This window comes from Anomaloglossus baeobatrachus, chromosome 2 (assembly GCF_048569485.1).
Source record: "Anomaloglossus baeobatrachus isolate aAnoBae1 chromosome 2, aAnoBae1.hap1, whole genome shotgun sequence".
Classification (NCBI taxonomy): domain Eukaryota; kingdom Metazoa; phylum Chordata; class Amphibia; order Anura; family Aromobatidae; genus Anomaloglossus; species Anomaloglossus baeobatrachus.
Genome location: NC_134354.1, coordinates 50939021 through 50957944, shown reverse-complemented (window position 1 = coordinate 50957944; position 18924 = coordinate 50939021).

The following is an 18924-nucleotide window of genomic DNA, read 5'->3' as shown; positions in this document are numbered from 1 at the left end:
AAAACCTATTTCCCCTCAGCTACTAGTTACAGCTCAGATGCACTGCATAGCAACCACCTAGCATAACTAGGGAATTGTATAGTTTGCGATTTGTACCGGACACATTGTGTCCGATGCTGAACTCCAAACACAAACTGTATGTCTGGTTTCCTTTCGGGTTTGTCACCTGAATAAAGCTTTTTGAAAGGATGCAGAGCAGAAAATCAGCAAGCTTTTCCGGAGTTCACTTCTGGCCCCATCATAACCATGTCAAGTATTGGCTTTAGTTGTTGAATTTATATGTCTTAAGCTTTATGATATATACAATACGAATACATATAGTTTAAGCAATAGAGGGAGAGGGGCCAATAAAGATTTTCCATAACTTAAAGTTGAGTAAAGTATTTAAAGTTGGGTCAAGCAAATATATATTTTAGGTATGGATCCACTAGAAAACAAATGTGTAAATTTTTTAGGTCCTTTCCACCTCGGCCAATGGTGTCATGCTAGCTAACATTGCTCGATACACTTGAATCCAATGAAAGATGTATGATTACGTCCTTAGTTGTGGAGATATTGAAGGGGTTGTCCACTACTTTTACATTAATGGCCTATCCTTAGGACACCCTGAACCCCCAATGATCAGCTGTTTTTGGTCCCGCCAGAGGCAGCAGGCAGTCATAAATGCTCAGTTCTGGACCTGCTCCGTCTTCTGGCAGTGGCCGACGCCGAATACTGCACATCTGTCTCCTATTGATTTGAATGGGAGGTGGTGGATGTGCAGTACCCGTCCGTGGACGCCATCAGAAAACGGAGCAGTATGGAACTGAGCATTTCCAGCTGTCTGCTGCCACCACCAGGAGGAAAAACAGCTGATCGGTGAGGGTGCTGAGTGTCGGACCCCGGCCGATAAGACATTGATGACCGACATTGTAAAAGTAGCCAACATCTTTAAGTATGTTTTTCCTTCTTAAATTCTTGTTGTCCCAATGACAGGGGGATCTCTAGTGGGTTGATCACCAATCATGTCATGCGTTCTCAGCAGAAAGCAATTATGCATTTTCCAGGTTTAGAAATACTTGGTTGCATTTGTTTCACACTTGTCACAGCTGCTCATGATTGTTTCTGATTTTGCAGTTTGTTTCTAAACTAAGTTGTAAGCTAAGAAAGCTTTACCCTTGAGAAAACATAACTTCTCTTTGATATTTTAGTCTGATAAAGATGACATATTTTAGTACCTAAGAACTGTGATCAGTCTTTATCCATGCATAATCTTATTATGTGTAACAATTTTATTATTCTACAATTTCATTATTAGGTGGTTACGTTGATGACGTCACCCATCATTATGTCATGTTACTGATGTATTTCCTGCAGATTTTTGTCTTTCTTTGGCCCTGCAAGGCTATCGGATTACTAGAACAACATCCTACAATTACAAGACAAAGGAGTTAAACCCATCCATCTGAATCCATTATACAGTCTGTAAATCCGGATACTTTCAACATGACATTACATAAGTAGGATTTCCTATGGTGTTTTACAATGTGAGAGGGGATCGAATGATATTAAATTACACAAAATCCTACGTCGTCTATAAAATATGCATATAGAGCAAGCTGGACTGGGAGCTTTGGAGATTTTCATTGAGAATAACAGAAATGTAATGTGCCTCATATGCTAACTGTCAAATAACACATTTGAAGATGATGAATATCGATGTCGAAACCTAATTAAATTAAGGGCTCATATCTTGAATAAAATTCATGTTATTCCATGAGATAATGGTCTTCAACATTTTAGAAAGTCAAAAGTGTCTTAAAGAAAATACAGCATTTATAATATCCCATCTTAATGGAATGCACCTACACATAATGGTCACATCCTAAAATGCTTTACAATTTTATTAGCACCCACAGCTCCACATTTGTAAGAGAAGACAGATCTTCATAGAACTGGATTAAATATTATCCCATTGAAATGAAGCATGGTCACCTCTGTAGCCAAGTCTAATGGGGGAAAAAATATTGGGCCCATTCACTACGTGTATTCCAGGGTGTATTGCAATCCCTTTCAATTTTTGATAGGCCTTGCACTTAGTGCATAGGCTTCACTAGTCTTGGAGTCCCACTCCTTAAAAATGGGGGAAAAAAAAATCAGAAATCTCATGCATACGATTCCTTTTTTTTTCCTGCTTGAAATGAAAAACTGCTGCGTTTTTGAAGGAAGGAGCATGTCAATGTTTTTGGAGGTATTGCAGCATTATTGCAGAATTGCACCATTTAAAGCAATGAGTGCAGAAATACAGTACAAATGTTATGTGTGAATATAGCCTAAGGGGCGGAGGAGGTGGTTTTTCTCACTTTTTAAATTTGCCTTATACAAGTCGCTATATAATATATATAATATAATATACCGTATTTTTCGGACTATAAGACACACTTTTTTCCTCCAAATGTTGGGGGAAAGTGGGGGGTGTGTCTTATAGTCTGAATGTGGCTGCGGGGAATGAGGGTGCTGCGGTGGAGCGGGTCATCAGGGGCCTGAGCAGGCTGTAGCAGCCTGCCTTGACCAGGTGGGCCCACTCGCACGCCCATCCTCCCGCCCATCATCCCTCAGCGCTGAAGCCGGCGCTGACAGGTGGGCGGGATGATGGGCGGGGGTGTGCGCATAATTAGCAGTGGCCCGTGTGATCACCCCTGGCAACTACAGCCTAGAGTGATCATGTGTGGCTGCATTCACTGCCCCCTGCGCATCATCATCAGCACGGGGTGCAGTGAATCAGTACACTCACCCATCACCGTTCCCCTGCAGCATCGCGATCTCCTCCTGTCTGCCGGCCAGCTGATCTGTGTAGAGAGTGGTGAGCACCGAGTTGACGTCATCCCTGTGTGCACCGCTAGTCTCCCCACAGGTCAGCTGACAGGCAGACAGGAGGATGAGCGATGCTGCAGACAACGGTGACAGCTCCACACTCTAGCGGCGCTGCTGACAGCACTGACAGGAGGAGGCGCGATGCTGCATGGAGCGAGGAAAGGTGAGTATAAACATTTATTTTCTTTGTGTACCACATGTAGCTGGTCATACAGCAGGATGGGGGTATGTAGCAGGATGAATGTGGGTATATAGCAGGATGTGAGTATATACCAGGATGGATGGGAGAATATAGCAGGATGGAGGTATATAGCAGGATGGGGGTATATAGCAGGATGGCGGTATATAGCAGGATGGAGCTATACCAGGATGGCAGTATATAGCAGGATGGCAGTATATAGCAAGATAAGGGCATATACAAGGATGGTGCTATGTAGCAGGATGGGGGCTATACCATGATGGCGGTATATAGCAGGATGGGAATATATACCAGGATGGGGTACATATATACAAGGCAGGATGATCATTTCCTGGATGGGGTACCTTAGAGAATTTGGGGACATTACCCCCATAACAGTGTCAGCAGCAGATCCTCACCCCATAACAGTGTGTCATGACCACATTTTTTGCTTAAAATTTTATTTTCCTATTTTCATCCTCTAAAACCAGGGTGCGTCTTATAATCCAAAACATACAGTGTGTATATATATATATATATATATATATATATATATATATATATAAAATTTTCCTTTAAAGGGAACCTGTCAGGTCCAATATGCACCCAGAACCACGAGCAGTTCTGGGTGTATATTGCTAATCCCTGCCTACCATAGATAAGGAGAGCTTTAGAAAACCTGACAGGTTCCCTTTAAAAGTCGTAATCTTCGGTTTGGTATGTTTTATTGTAAGTCCATAAATGTGGCAATGTGGCGTAATACACTGACAACATTGTCAGCAGCGACTTGGAAGTCAGATATATGTCCAGGCATCTTCCCCATGCTGTTCCAATTCCATTTGAGCCCTTTTCCCATCCATTTCAGCAATTTTACTGCCCCCCCCATACATCCTGGGATGGTCTTACAGAAAAATTATCGAGTTTCTCCTTGACTTCCAAAATACTCATTACTTGAGACTAGCACCCAAGCATCCTGAATTGAGTACTGAGCACCCTAGTGTAGCATCCCACAGGGCCTTAGGGTACTCGTCACCGGGTCAGTGGTTCCTTGGGGTAGCTGTGACTGGCCTGACCCGGTTTTGTGACCCCATTGGCTACATGAAAAACAAACAACAAACAAACAAGTGTCCAGTACAAATGGGGAAGGAAGGAGGGTGATGGACCCCTGGGAAGCGTGTCATCGGTTGCAGCGGTGACTGGGGTCTCGGCCTTCTCCGCCGCCAACCCTTCCTGCAACTAGTCCTCTCCAAGCGGCAGTACTGGATGGGGAATAGGGATGCTTCGCAGCGCCACCGGTGGTATGCGGCCAAGAATTAGCCGCAGCTGCACAGTCTCTCTCCGGGGCAGGTATTACGTGCAGCCGGGATGGTATAGCTCCCCACGGGCGGAGCGGGGAACCCCGGGAGGTTGGTGAGAATGGAGGAGATGGTCCATGGGAGCACCGGAGAGCAGTGCGGTGGCAGTTACTCACAGAGTCACCAGGTGCGGGTTCCAGTCACTTTATTTACTCGCTCAGGTGGTATTGCACCCGGGGTGCTGGTCCTTGCCATCAGAGACTCTGGCTGCTCCCGGGCAGGTCAGAGGCTGGATCCAGTTTGGTAATCTGTGGCCTTTCTCCTCCATGCACAACTCTGTACTGTCCCCCAGTCCTGGCCCTTACTGCCGGCAGCCTGGGCCTCTCGTGGGTCGGACCTCTCTCCCGTCTCCCAGGTGCCCTCTCTGCTGCCGCGCCTCGGCCACCCGAACTAGGGCTCTGTACCTCTCTTGTGCTCAGTCCCATACTCTTGCGACTGCTCTGTTTTAGTCCACGATTACAGGTGCCGGGTCTCATCTCTCTAGGTGTTACTGACCCCGAATTGGCTGTGATGTCTGGACGGTGTTACATCCAGACAGCTCTGTTCTGCCTCCCTGAGGGGCCTGGTGGCATCCCTCAGGGAGCTACACTGTGTGTCTGCTCTGTCTCGTGTCCAAGCTGTTCTGCCTGACTAAAAGTGAAACTGCTTTGTTTTCTACTCCTCACTGCCCATGCCCCCACCTTTGCAAGTTGCTATGGCAACCACTCTTGGTCTAATTAGTGGAGGCCACCTGGTCTGCCAGGAACTGTGTGTGTAGAAACATTGTTAACCCTTTCCTAGTGACTGCTTCTCCCTGCTGTATGGTGGTGTGAGGTGTGTGTAAACTTACCGGGCCAACCTCTCCCTGCCTGGGAAGAATATAATGATATACCCTGTAGCGACCAGTCTCAGGGGCGCTACAATAGCACTAAGTGTGACTCATGAAACACAATGTACCCAGGATGCCGGGCATGGGTAGGATTTTCTAGCATGTCTCATAGGTGTTGGGGGCCATACTCATGTCCTGGTGCTCTGGTGATGGTGAAAAGCACGTGGCTGTGGGCGTGTGGGAGTTTACACCAGTTTTCCCTGTTTTCTAGGTGGTCAATAGCATGCCCCTTGATGTTGGTGCAGGAAAAACAGGAGAGTCAGGAGACATGTTCAGCTGTAAAATAGATGGCCTTTTTAATTATTCAGCATTCAAGAAGGTGCACATCCATGGTTGGTATAACATGCTCAGATGATACGTCTCCACAGACAGACAGATAGCAAACAGATGCAACGGTACAGCCACATATGAGGCATGATAACAGCAAGTGTGAACAGAGCCTAACCTGTTGTTTAAGCTGACACCACAGAGGTGGCTTCCTCCATCCCACTGGGGTGTTGTTCTCCCGCAGACACCGGAGTTCCTGCTCCCTCTGACTTTCATGTGATGTAGACTCTCCTGGGTACCCATCTTCTTTATGGGGACTCACCTCCAGGCCCATACTCCTCCTATGTCCACAGTGTTGAGTTTCGGGTAGGCTAAGGCACTGCGCAGACCAGGGCATTACATCTGCCTAAAGAGGTGCGAATCCTAAGAGGTTCTACTTGTGGTTTAAGGTCATTCTGTTCCCATACAGCCCGCTGAAGGGGAGTAGGTGTTCCCCTACATGTTTCTGGAATGTGCACTTGCTGAGCTCCAACTGTACTCTGACACCTGAAGTAATGGCAGTTATGTGCACTAAGACTCTGTTCACCCGGCAATTCTGCTTAGTAACAAGCTTTGGTGCTCCAATATACTCTGCATACCTCATGTAAACACTGTAAACTACTCTGAAAGGTGATGCTCTGCTGCACTACAGAGCTGGCAGTGACATTATTCCTTTGTGCAAAGCATCTTGTATTGTGAGCTGTGTTTCTTTGAGTACTTGCTGACAAGTTGTTTGACAGCACAGGATTCCATGCAGGTTGTGGCAGGTGCTGATTAATCACGTGTTCCACCTTTCCAGTAATTGCTGTTTCATTACTGGGCATGCTCTCCAAGAACCTCGCCAGTCGCACTTCTTGGTTCTGCAGTTGTGCTCTTGACATGTGTTTGTGCTTGTTTTCTGATCTAAGTTTCTTGACACTGGACTGTTATTTGTCTCCTCTATGCCCGCTCCCTGTTTTTGTCGTTACCTACTTGCTTTGGATCTTGGACCGTTCCCTGAGCACTTCTGTCTGCTCCCTGAATCTATACGTACGCTCCTGGTATTCTGACCCTCAGCCTGTGACTTCACTGCGCCTCTGTTTCCTCCCTGTGTCCTGATGTGTCCTCCTGTTACCGACCCCGGCTTGACTGACTAGCCTTCCATTTATACTATCCATAAATTGTGACTAGCATCACAGGAACCTGTCAGGTGCAATATGCACCTAGAACCATGAGCAGTTCTGGGTGTATATTGCTAATCTCTGCCTAACCGTCCCTGTATACACTAGCATAGATAAAGAGATCTTTAGAAAAAGTATTTCTTAAGATCTCATATGATATGCTAATGAGACCAGTGACTAGTCGCAAGGGCGTTAGTTCCCTTGGCTAGTCGGCCCCCTGTGGGCGTGCTAACATGTTAATGAATGTGCAGCGTCAGAGGATGGCCATGCTCACCTCTCGGCTGCCATCATATCCGACTCCTGGATTTCGGCTCCATGTACATGATCCCGGACTTTCGGCCATGTGCATCTCTTGAGTGTGGAACCAGGACACATACACCTGACTTCATAGTGCGCACGACCGAAAGTCTGGGATCATGCACACTGAGCCGAAATCCAGTAGTCGGATGCGAAGGCAGCCGTGAGGTGACCGCGACCATCCATTGCAGCTGTACATTCATCAGCATGTTAGCACGCCCACAGGGGAAAATACTTTTTCTAAAGATCCCTTTATCTATGCTACTACTGTAGATATAGGGATGGTTAAGCAGGGATTAGCAATATGCACCCAGACCTGCTCGTAGTTCTAGGTATATATTGCACCTGACAGGTCCCCTTTAAGGCTGGAGTCCCACGAGCGTATAGCAACCCATGTGAGAGCATCGGATGCAATATGCTAATGCCTCTTGGCTCCTGCTCTGCTGCGAGGGTGAGCCGAGTGTCATACAACTGTGATCCAATCTTGCGATCGGATCACAGCTGCGGAGGAGAGGAGGGATAAATCTCTCCATCTCCTCCATTTTCAGCCTGACCATATATTGCACTGCACTTGGATGTCATCCGAGTGCAGTCCAATGTTTCACTCACACCCATAGACTTGTATGAGTGCGAGTGATGACAGACTCGCAGACAACAGCAGCAAGCTGCAATTTTTTTCCTCATTCCGATTAGGCCTGACCAAAAAACTTGCAAATGTGAGCTGCAGCATTGTCCTACATGGGGCCGAGTGCAATGCCAGATTTTCTTAGAGTTACCTTTGAAGGTGAGTATATGTGAGTGGCCACCCTGGCCCTGCTCCTGACCAGCCCTGATCTAATACCCTACTCCACCAATCCCAGGGGAGCGCAGGGATGTCCCAAATGGACATGTGAAATTTTAATATACTTTTCTAAGTTCTTAGAACCCTGCAGGAAACCCATGTGTAACACCCCGGGATCGAGGGAGGTTTTCACCTGCCACGTCGCCGGGCCAGGGGTGCAGATCTTCTGCATCATCACGGGCTGGCCTGGCTCAGTTCTGTGACCCCGAGATGTACAGGAGGGGAAGGAAGGCGGTGTACGGGAGGCAGGATTGGAGGATGGGGGTGGTAGTGACGGTTTAGGAAAGTCTTTTCTGATCGTGACGCCACCTCTGGTACGCGGCAAGGGATGGGACACCGCTGCTGGTGCTGCTCTCCGGGGTTGATAGTGAAGGTTGCAGCCAGGATTGTGTCGCTCCCTACAGGCGGAGGGGATTAACCTGGGGAGGATGATGGAGGACGGACGAGCATGGTGGTAGTCCCGGTTGGTGCTGCAGCGCTGGGCGACGGCACCGGTAGAGGAGAGGCAGAGACAGGGACTGCAGTTCTAGGTCTTTTACTTAAAAGTAGTTCAGGCGCTGACCCAGAGTATCGATCTCTGCCACGATGGGCTCCAGCCGATTCCCGGATAGACAGCAGTCACCGCTGGTGCCCGTGAAAGTCTTTCTAGGGGAGTGTCCCTCGGTTGCTATCTGGAACCTGGGCAGAGCCTCCAGCTCCAAGCCATGGGCCCCACAAAGAGAGAGAAACACTTATCTCAAGATGTCTGTGCGAGGTGTTATCCCAAGCTGAGCCCGGGAAGGTCTGCTGTAGTGAGATGGTTGCGCCTACTTCTCCCCCATGTGGTGCCCGCCCCCGGTGGTTGTCCTAGCGACTGGGAAAGTCCCATGATTCGTGATGGCTAACTATCCTGTCTGCCCTAGTCCAACCCCCTAAGGGAAGGCACCTTGCTGTTGTATGCGTGTGTTTTGTGAAGGCACCGGCAGTTAACCCCCTCCTAACCCGGGATACATAATACCCCTAAAAAGTGGTGTAATACCCTGTGGCACCTGAAGCCCAGGGGCGCCACACATGCAAACACTGGAGAAGAATCAAAATCCATGCAGATTTTGCGCTTAGTCAGATTTGAACCCAGCGCTTTTACCCTTATTAGAATGATATGGCACACAGCATAATAAACTGTATGATATATGTATATTAGTAGCGGCAGTAATGACAACAGTAGCACAACATCCCGTACTATAGAAAGGCTAATATATATCTTCAAATATTTAAATGGAAAGTCAAAGTACAGGAAAGATAAAACAGTAAATTGCCCAGAGCACGGATTATCTGCTCTTCTGAAGAACATATTTCTTTATCTTTTAGACACAAGCAAATTACAGGAAGAAGGGAAATGTAATATATTGTGATACAATCAAGATGCCTTGTAGGAAGCCATGCCTCTTGCATTTGGAAAAGTAATTTGATCATATGGCAAATCTTTCAGACAAGAAACCTCTACTTCTACAGTATTTATGGACACTTCCAATGCACATAGCTAGAATGTTTGACATCTACTATTTCCAAAAGATTCCTAGAAGGAAAAGGCAAAATGATGACTATTATTATGTTTTACATATGACCTCCACGTACCGTATATTATGCTTCATTTTCCGACTCCCACTGTTCCCACACGCCTGCAGAAGATTTTCCAGGTATCTGCCCAATGATTCCATAGAATCCATTATTTTCTTTGTAGGACTGAAATGCATACAGGATATCCTTATCAGTGAATTATGCTTTCTCTAAAAATGTTAGTGTTTTGGTGCAATATGATACTATAGGGTCCCATAAAAATATTGGAGATCCATCACCTGGAACATTGTCAGTATCGTGAGTGGTCATCCCAAGACCCATCGTAATGCCATGCTGGCTAACCACCTAATATTTTGTACTCTTCTCTTTCCAGGACTGCAGAGATCACTGTGCATGAATGCGGCTGTCTCCATTATAGTTTACTTAGAAACTTGGCACTCAAGATCAATGTGAATAGTGTTTTTTATTGTGAAGAACTTGTAAGACCAGCACAAGCACAGACATTTTGGTCAAAAGACCTTCATAAGTGTGCGTGCAGAGAGTCATACTCAGCTACGCCGCTCGCCACGCTACTATACTTTCTGAGGACCCTCTGCACGCACACTGATGAAGGTCTTTGACCGAAACACCTGTGCTTGTGTTGGTCCTACAAGTTCTTCACAATGAAAAACACTATTCACATTCATCTTGAGCGCCATGTTTCTACATATACTGGAGACAGTTTTGGACCCTACTTGTGCACCACTCCAGAGTGCCGTGTGTATAAACTCACTCGATTATAGTTTACGGTGGATATGAATTGCTTGATTGTTTCCATAGCTTTCATAACATAGCCGCCTTGTCTTCTTTTGTCTGCAGCAACAAATAACGGTGTAGGGGACCCCTATTATCCAGAAACGTGGAGGTGGAAAATGGAAGCAGATATTTATGGTGCATAATCTCTATATGTCAAAAAGACAATACCTTATTTTATTTCAACCCATGGAAGCGGTGCAATCTGACAATGTGGCCATCGGACCAAAACATCTGATGCATACCTAGATCTATGTGGACTGTTTCTTCTTCTATTGGACATCCAAATAAAAATCCCAAAGTAATTGAGGTCTACGAATAGAATATTGAAGGGTCACAGCACATATCCATTTGGTAGTCATAAAAACAACTATTATAGTGATTATCTATGAGTAGCTATAGATAGCCTCCAGGATAGTCATAGTTACATAGGTTGAAAAAAGACCTAAGTCAATCTAGTTCACCCTTCCTCCACCAATTATACATTTTGTCATTAAGTCATTTATAAGCAAAAAAGTTGTGTGTACTGAGGAAATCATCCAGCCCTTTTTTAAAAGCCGTTATAGTATCTGCCATTACTACCTCTTGTGTAGGGCATTTAACAGTCTAACTGTAAAGAACTCTTTCCGATTTGCTGCCTGAATCCTTTTTCTTCCACTCGCAGTGATTTCCTCCTGGTCTTTAGTATTGTCTTTGGAAGGAATAAGTCATGCTTCAGTCCTTTATATTGACCACACATGTATTTATACATATAAATGAGATCTCCTCTGAGACGTCGTTTTTCTAAGCTAAACAAATCCAACTTTTCCAACCTCTCATCATATGGGAGACCTTCCATTCCTTGTAGTAGTCTAGCTGCCGCCTTTGAACGGACTCTCTTCTTAATATCCTTTTAAAAATGTGGAGCCTAAGGCTGGATCCCATATTCCAGACGTGGCCTTACAAGTGGATATATATAGGGGTAACAATACGTTGGGATCACACGGGATCTAATCTCTCTTGAAAACATGAAATAGTGATCATGGGAGATTTCAACTATCCAGACATTCATTGAGAAACCCTCACAGGTAAGAGTAAAGGCTCTATCCAACTTTTATCTTACTTTGCAGACATCTTCATCTCCCAGCTGGTAGAAGAAAGTACAAGGTGAACAGCCATCTTGGACCTAGTCCTAATAAACAAAAAGGATATGGTTAAGGGACTAAGAATAGCAGGGACACTGGGACTCAGCAATCATGCTATTTTTGAATTTGAGGTTTCAAGAGGGGAAACACCTGAGAAGACACAGACTTCATGGCTTGACTTTAGCAGAGCAGACTTCATGGGACTAAAGGCAAAGATTGGTAGAATTCCATGGCACATATTCCTTAAGCACAAAACTGAACACGAAGGATGGGAAATCGTCCGTAAGGAAATCCTTAAAGCACAAGAACTAACAATGCCTAAAAGGAAAAAAAAGGGGGAAAGACCTAAAGAAACTAGGATGGATGACCAAAAAATTACATCACCTGCTTAAAAAGAAAATGTAAACATACATCAAGTGGAAGATGGGGGTTATACCTAGGGAAGAATACATGGCAGTTTGCAGGCTCTGCAACACAAGTGTCAAAGGAGCTAAGGCCGAACACGAATTGAGGCTTGCAAAAGAGGCCAAGAGTAAGGTAAAAGGAATTTGGGGATATGTTAAAAGCAACAAAAAAGTGAAGGAGACAATTGGAGTCCTGGAGAATCAAAATGGTGAAACAGTCAACAAGGTGGAACAGCAGGTGGAGATACTAAATTCGTATTTCGTATCTATGTTCTCCCAAAAAACTAATGCAAGAATCAACAATAATCATGATAGAAGTCATGGTCAGGAAGAGTCCAAGGTGACAATAAGCAAATATTAGAACACTTAGCCAAGTTAAAGCAAACCAAGTCCCAAGGTCCAGGCAATTTACACTCAAAAGTCCTGAAAGAGATAGCTGAGGAAATAATAGTACCACTTGCAATAATCTTCAATAAGTCATGGTAAACAGGAGAGGTCCCTCTAGATTGGAAAACGACAAATGTGGTTCCTATCTACAAAAAGGGGGAAAAGGAGGATCCAGGGAATTACAGGCCAGTAAGCCTGACCTCTATTGCAGGAAAAATCTTCGAGCAAATTGTCAAAAAACATTTACTTAGGTACCTGGATGGGAAGGCATTAATCAAACAGGGCCAGTACGGCTTTATGACCAATAAATCTTGTCAGACCAACCTGATTTCCTTCTACAACAAAGTCACTGAATGGTTGGACTAGGAGAATGCTGTGGATATAGTATATACTTGGACTTCAGTAAGACATTCGATAAAGTATCACATGACATCCTCATTGAAAAAATGATCAAAAAATCAGATGGATTCACAATTGACTTAATGATTGGGCACAACGAGTAATACTAAATGGCTACGCATCAAACTGGAGGAAAGTCAAAAGCGGGGTGCCACAAGGCTCTGTCCTGGGGCCAGTGATGTGTAATATTTTTATACATGAATTATTGGGGAACTCATAAAATTCGCAGATGATACTAAGACAGGAGGAGAAGCCAACACTAGAGAGGAAAGAGAGCGTATTCAAAAGGACTCGAACAATGGGCTGAGGAGAAGATAATGGTGTTTAAAGGCCGCTTTACACGCGTCAATTTATCGTGTGTTCGCATGAGCAATTGTACCCGCCCCCATCATTTATGCGTTACGGGCAATTTGTTGCCCGTGTCGTACAAAGTCAGCAACCCCGTCACACGTACTTACCTCCCGAACGACCTCGCTGTGGGCGAAGAACATCCTCTTCCTGAAGGGGGAGGGACGTTCGGTGTCCAAGCGACGTCACACAGCGGCCGCCCAATAGAAGTGGAGGGGTGGAGATGAGCGGGACGTAACATCTCGCCCACCTCCTTCCTTCCGCATTGCCGGCGGCCGCAGGTAAGCTGCAGTTCATTGTTCCCGTGGTGTCACACGGAGCGATATGTGCTGCCTTGGGAACGATGAACAACCGGCGCTCAGAAGGACGCTCGATTTTTTTGAAAATGAGCGACGGGTCAACGAGCAACGATAAGGTAAGTATTTTTGCTCGTTCACAGTCATTCGTAGCTGTCACACGCTATGATATGTCAAACCATGCCGGATGTGAGTCACTAATGACGTGACCCCGCCGACATATCGTTAGATATATCGTAGCGTGTAACGGGGCCTTAACATGGACAAATGCAAAGTCCTACATCTGGGTAAAAGAAATGTAAAAAAGCATATATATAGTGGGATGAAGATAACTAGGGGATAGCATCAAGGAAAAGGACTTGGGCATAATAGTAGTTCCCAGATTCAACATGAGCAGCTAAAAAGGCCAACAAAATTCTGTGATGTATCAAGACAAGCATTGAATCCTGATCAAGAAAGGTCATTATTTCCCTATACTCTGCCCTGGTCAGACCTCACCTGGAATACAGTGTACAGTTCTGGATGCGTCAATTCAAGAAAGACATCGATATATTGGAGCAAGTCCAGAGAAGAGCAACCAAGATAGTAGAAGGTCTGCAAACCATATATTAACCACAACAGAAATAGGGCCATATTACATTAATATATCCTGGGGTTACACAGATTGGTGTTCCCCAGGTAGGTACAAACTTCAAGGATCATATTAGAAAAGAGGAGGATAAGAAGAATATGTACCACATAAAGGATTTGATAACAATAATTATGTATCAAAAATGTAATTTATTAACAAATTACAAATAATACAATTAAAATGAAGGATGGGTTTAGCAAAGAGAGGGTACAAAAAACACATGCAAAAGTAACAGGGATAAAAGTTCAAGTACAAAAGTAGACCCCCTCTAATCATAAAGACTCAAGATTGTATTGTTAAAAGACCTACTATAGATGGAAAAAGACCCCCTGTTCGTCAATAAGAAAATATATAAGCATGTGCAAAAATTATGACTATTAAAGCTAAGACCAATAGGGGATCTGAAAAGAGAGGTCAGAGCAGAGGCAAGCCAAAGTAGAAAAATCTCAACTGCAAGGTGATCCAACCTGGATACACTTTGTAAAGTGCACAGTACTCATTATATTACCTTAGTGGTAGCATGGGAGGGGGAGGACCCCAACAACTGTTTTGATATGCAGCGCTTTTTCCCAGGGGTGATGACATCACCCCTGAGAAAAAGCGCTGCAAAGCAAAAGGTCGTTGGGGTCTTCCCCCTGCCATCCATCTTGACATACCCTATTCTCATTAGCACAAGGAAGTACAAGAAGCAATAGAATGAAACTAAAATAAAGGAGATTCAGATTAGACATTAGGAATAACCTTCTGACAGTGAGGGCAATCAGAGAGTGGAACAGGCGACTACGGGAGGTAGTGAGGGCAGTCAGAGAGTGGAACAAGCTACCATGGGAGGTAGTGAGCTCTCCATCAACTGAAATCTGTATGGAAAGTGGAAGCTGGATAAACATATAGCTGTGATGATTTAGGACAACCTGAACTCTAAGGGGGTTGGACCTGATGGCCCTTGATGTCCTTTCCAACTCTACCATTCTATGTAAGAATTGTTAGCCCTGGTGTACCTGTTGGGTTTGGAATTCCATGTGCAGACCTATAACACTAGAGAAATGCAAAGCCGAAGGTGCTGGAACAGCGTTGGTTTTCCAGCATTTCCAAATATCAGAATAGAATCTCCTGCAGATTGAATGCTGAAAATACCCATGTGGACACTCTGGCCAGCGTAACTGAAGAGCAACAAACTTGGGATGTGAATGAAGAGCTGGAAGTAGATGAGATTCCAGACTTCAAACACTTCACCACAGCCTTAGTGGCTGCTCAAGAGTTGGAAGAAGATATCCATTCAGCAAGAGTATTGGGGCACCGCACAGACAAATGTGTATGTTTACAACAGTCTGATCCCAAATTGGTGGAGCTACAAAAATGCATTACCCTCAGTCAGAAGCCTACCAGAGAAGAGAGGGTAACCCTATCGGACAGTGCTCTACAGATACTTGGTCAGTGGGAGCAGCTGTGCATGAATAACAGCTTGTTATACCAAAAAAGACGGCTGCCAAAGGAATTCAGCACTATACGGCATGTGGTGATACCAGAAGGGATTATATCGATCTTGGCAAAAGAGGCTCCTAAAAGAGGCTTGCACTTTGTGGTGTGGAGAACATTTTGGGGATTACAGCAGCTTGTGTATTGGTCTCAATGACATTGAGTAGTGGAAGAAGCCTGCCAAAGATGCAGATAGTGTGAACTGGTCAAAATGCTCAAACAATGGGCCCCCACTAGGATGATTAGGATGTCTGAACCACTGGAAGTGCTGATTCTTGACTACCTCATGATTGGTTTGTCCGAGAATCACTACGAGAACCGCTTAATAATGAACGACCACTTCACCAAATTTTGAAATTGACCCTGAGGAGGATTGCACAATGGCCAATGTCAATACCTGGCAGCGAGAACATCAATACAGACTCCAAACATTGAAGAGGATGGTGGAGCAAAACGTTTGGGAGATGGATCATCCAGAGGTAACTCCAGTGCAATAGGTGCATATTCGACTATGAGATTGGGTGGTGGTCCAGGCTAAATGCCTCAAGAATAAGTTGGACTATCAGTGGGAGGAAACTCCCAACAGGATGACAAAAAGAGTTTGCCCCGACAACCCGGTATATGAAGTCTGACATGAGGGACAGGAAGAAATACCCTATCTTGTACTGCATTGTAACATGCTCTAACCCTGTGTGTCAGAAGGAGAAAAACCACTTAAGCCACCCAAGGAACAGATGGATACCACATCTAAGACTACAGAAGAGGAGAATGAATGGATTTTAGTACCCACTGGGCCTCAAAAATCAAGCCTCTGCCTCCAGATGAGTTGGAAGGTGAGCCCAAATCTGAATCTCCACACGAAGCACCCGTAGCTCTGAGTGTCCCTGTAGAGTTAACTCAAGCAGGGCTAAAAACAACTGATCTTACCAGTGCTGAAATCCCACCCACAAGATACATATGTGGCGCCCTGGACTAGCCAGGTCATCACAGGTACTACAACATACACCCCCACCCTGAGACAGGCACATCAGCCAGACACAAAATCCTTGTTGCCTCCCTCCAGGGGCTGATGTTCACACCAGGTGGGGTGGAGCTAGGCGGTTGGCCCCACCCACTGAGGAGTACACAGTCCTGGAGGTGGGAAAAGGAAGTGAGATCAGTGAGTGAGAAGTAGAGATCAGTTAGGGAAGTGGTAGGAGAGGAGCAAACTGACTGTGTCCGGGTGTGTGGCCCGGGCACTAAGAGCAAGGTTGGCAGACGGTGGTGGCCGTCTGCAGGAGAGGCAGATCAATGCAGAACCGTAGGACCGGGGACGGGCGGTGGCCCGCCGGTACCGAACCAGGGAGCGAAGTGAAGCCAGCACACACAGGCAGAGCCTACGGACCCCGACCAGGCTTGGAGTCGCCATCAGAGGTCAAATCCGTCAGTGACCGGAACCCCAGGGGTTTCCTAACAGCCAAGACCCGATTGAAGGCAACCGTCCGACCACCAAAAGGAAATACAGCTACCGCCACAGCTAGAGTTCCAAGGGACAGAGCCTGCGGGCAAAAGGGCTCCTCCGGCACATATATACGCTGGGGAGCGGGTTACCGATGGGAATCCATCAGGACCGAACATACACAAAGGTGCAGGGAAAGGCAGCCACCACTAACCGTCCAGGAGAAGCCACAGCAGCCGGCTGCGGGACCCGTCCATCCAGCCGTTTGGTTTACCAGAGACTTTGCGTACCTTTGTGGCTGAGTGAGTACTACCGTGCCGTCCGGCACTGCGCTGCGCAGTCCAGGCGACCCTGTACCTTGCGAACACTGCCTCCCTGTCATCTCACCAGGCCCCCGGGACCACCAACCCCTACCCACGGAGGGGGTAAACAACATTCCAGCTGCTCCCTGCCATCGCTCCCGGGATCCCCGTCACCAGCAGCGGTGGTGCCCAACCTCACCACAACCCGTGGGTGGCGTCACGGACCAAATCCCCAAACCAAACTACCCCCCCTTTCACTCACGGGCGAGGAGCGCCGCTCGAGTCCCCGGTTCGAGCCCACCGCTCGAGCCACCGAGCAGCCATCGCAGCAGCGCCGACCCGAGCATTGGCGAGCGCAGCGCAGCTGCGTCCTTCCACGCCCGCGACACATACAAGATGAGAGTGACTGGCAGAGCATTGTGCAAAAAGGTTCAGGAGTGTGAGAAACTACTGTCCATATTAGAAACATCCCTAAAGAACAATGAAATGCAGAAGGAGTCTCCTCGCCTGAGATTTGGTGAGTCAAAAGAAGGTAGGAATTTATGGTGGTGGCTGAAAAAATACGCCCATCTTTAATGCTCCCCGGCAGCTGTAGATTAAAATTGCCATCTAATGGCAAACCAGAACTGATAGGAAGTGAATTGCATGGAGTTTGTTTGCTCGTATGAAGAGTTAGAAAGGAATGCCGGGTAAGGTGACAACTTTGGTGCAGTTGCAAAATATAAGAGCCTGGGACAGCAGCAGGGAGTTGGAGTTGGTGTCATGACTACCAGGAGAGAAGACATGTATGCAGCAGGGCAGACCTGTGTCATCTGTAGAGGAAGCATCTGGAAGTGTACGGAGTCCATTGAATATCTGAGCCTTACCATTGTCAAAGGAACCAAAAAGACTGAACACCAAATATGTCGCCAGAGGAACCGAAAGACTGAAAGCCAAATACCGTCACCAAAGGATGACCAGACTATGTGGTCAAGCACCAAATATCAGACACTGAGGACCAGGAGACCAAAGAAAGAACATATGCTTCAGTGTAGCGTCCAAGTGAGCTGGGCTGTTGCTTCACACCTTGACATACGGTACTAAGAAAGAGTAATAAATTACTAGAGTGAGACTGGTGATGTAGTGAGTCGAATCATAATTTTGCCAATCTTAGTGTACTGTTAACAGACTTATTTAGAGTTCAAGTTTACGGGTTTAATTGTCAACCATGATTACAAATAGGACGAAACTGACGTTCCTCTGATGGAAGGACCAGTGTTTTCTGTGATTGCGTAGAACTGATCAATCGATTGTAACTGTGAATATTGCCAGCCAACCGTGATCTGATTTGTTTTGACTTGAATTTCTGTACCGCCTTCCGCTTACCATTCCTTTCCCATTTCCCTGTTCCAGCACTATAAAAACTGGTGAAGTCACCACTGAGTCACCTTTGTTTTGTGTTGCATTCCTGTCACTTATGTACACTGTAATGTGTCAATTGTAGAAGGAGACCTGATATTCAGATATTTGCTTAGTTCCTTGGTCCTGGCAGGTCCATTTTTAACAGAAGAAGGTGTTTCCCATGTTGATGTTATCAGTGCTGTGTTTGAAGGGTCTGGCTGACTCCTTTCCATAACCAAGAAAATCCTCTTCTTTGTCTATGCATTAGCTGTGAAAAAGAACAGATGGCCAAAATATTGAACTGAGCCATTGGACAGCCCCCTTCATACACAGTAGAGGTAAAATGTTGACCCCCCCAAAAAGGCAGATGTGTATTCTTAGTCCCCCAGTCTTCCTTACAAGACAAACGTCGTTATAAGGGCTTACCGATTCAGCATTAGGAAACAGTTGCAGTATGCTGCGAGTGCCTCTGCAAATCAGATCACATGCATCCATACAATTCTATGGGTGCGTGTGAAACTTCGGACTGCAG